Source organism: Gavialis gangeticus, unplaced genomic scaffold, assembly GCF_001723915.1.
Source record: "Gavialis gangeticus isolate Ggan-Ray unplaced genomic scaffold, GavGan_comp1, whole genome shotgun sequence".
In the NCBI taxonomy this organism is placed as follows: Eukaryota; Metazoa; Chordata; order Crocodylia; family Gavialidae; genus Gavialis; species Gavialis gangeticus.
Window position 1 is genome coordinate 39,415,541 of NW_017729008.1, and position 1,928 is coordinate 39,417,468.

At 55.4% G+C, this 1,928-nt stretch overlaps 1 protein-coding gene across 1 annotated transcript in view; it reads right to left on the reverse strand.

Annotated features, from left to right (window-relative positions):
- Nucleotides 1-1,928, reverse strand: part of PLXNA4 (plexin A4) — a 660,133-nt gene that overhangs the window by 183,646 nt on the left and 474,559 nt on the right. The window lies entirely within an intron of this gene.

A 1,928-nucleotide genomic window follows, 5' to 3' on the forward strand; every position in this document is an offset into this window, starting at 1 on the left:
ATCTTGGGACTGGAAGCCCCACCCCCTAGCCCCTGACCTTTGCCAACAGAAGTCCCTCCCTTTACCCCCCCTTCCAAAATACTCCTTTTGGGAGGGTAGAGTGCCATCTTAGAACCAGCAAAAACCAAATCATACCCTAAAAGTGAAACACCAACTATAACATATTTCATTTTTCTTACAAAAAATATTTTTGGCATGATTTGTGTGTGCACACAATAATTCAAAAATAAAGTCTTAGTCTTGTATATTGTGGGGTGGGTATATGGTGGGGTGTGGTGTGTGTGCATGGGGGAGATGTGGGGGTGGTGTTTGTGGATGGTGGGGTGTAGGAGTATGTGTTTGTGCTTGGTGGGCTGTGGGGGGGTGCGGGAGAGTTTATGAAGGGGTGTGGCTGTGTGTGTGGGGGGAATAGGGTATGTTGGAGGTGTATATGTGGGGGGATGTGGGGGCAGGGTGTGGGTATGCGGTGTTTGTGGAGTGTGGGGGGTGTGAGGACTCTCCCCACACTCTCCCCTTGGCATGCAGCCCCACTGGTGGCAGCAGCAGTAGCAGGCAGGGGTGCTTGGGGTGCTTGTGCCTGGTGCAGGTGCTGGTCCCCAGGTCCTGGGATCCTTTGGAAGAGAAGGGGAGCCCTGGCCCCTGCTTCCACACAGAATCCTGGGACCTGGACGGCAGGGAGCAATGAAGGCAGCTAGCTCGAGCACATGGAGCTTCCCTCTGGTGGTGTGCAAGTGCAGAACCTGCATGTGCGCGTGGGGAGTACTGTGCGATAAAGGCGGCCTGGCCACGCTGCGCTCCTTGCCTCAATGTGCAACGCTGGCCACAGCTGCGCACTGCCAGGCACCAGCACCTGCACCAGGCACCAGCACCCTGAGCACCCCTGCTGGTGCTCCTGCTGCCACTGGTGAAGCCTCCATGCCATGGGATGAGTGGGAGGTGGGGTTCTCACCTCCCCCTCACACCCTGCTCACCCGAGCTCTGCACTACATCCATCACCCTGGGCATGGGATCCGCGCTGCCGCCAGTGCAGATCCCATGCTCCTGCCCAGCTATGCTCCCCCACTTCCCTACCTGTGGATCCCATGCTCCTGCCCAGCCGCAGCTCCCCTGCTTCCCTACCTGCTGCCTGAAGTGAGTGGGACACCAGGGAAGCCGAGCAGGTCCCCCGGCAGCTGCGGCAGTGTGTTGACCAGGACAGGCCCTTCTACCCACAAAGGTGGGAGCATGGTGCAATAGGGTATGATGGTGGGGAGGGTGTATATGTAGGCACCTTGCTCCCACCCTTGTGGGCGGAAGGGCTGGGCAGGGTACAATTCTTGGTGGGTACCAGATGAAAGTGCCTGGTGGGCTGGATCTAGTCCACAGGCCGTGTTTTGCCCACCCCTGCTTTAGGTCATGTCCTACCCATCTGTCCACTGCACCCCTCTTGGATGCCCTCTGTTGGCTCTGCTATCTCTGTCACTTCAAGTTCACGGTCTTGTCCTCCTGTCAAGGTTTGAATAAGCCTATCCCTCATTGCAGCCTCATGCCCTTGCCCTGTCAAAGCTGTTATCCTGAATGCCTGGTTTGTCAACACACTCCCACAACCATCTGTATGCTTTATCGACTCCATCCCCTGCTGTGGAAACACCCTTGCTGAGCTAACACCCCCAGCCACTACACTGCAATCTCACAGGGACTACCATAAGACACCAAGCAAAGACTTATTTAATGAATACATTTTGAGGAAGAAAGCTCCTTGCCCCAACCTGCAATGCACTGGGCCTTTGCTTGATGACTCTCCATGCGCATAGATTTGCTTCCATCTAATCTCCCCACTGTCCTTCCAGCTTTGTTATCCTCCTACTTTGTACCATGGCCAAAACAAGGTGGTGAGACCTGTGGAGCAGGGATCATGTATACGCAGAGAATACTTTCTAGAACACCAC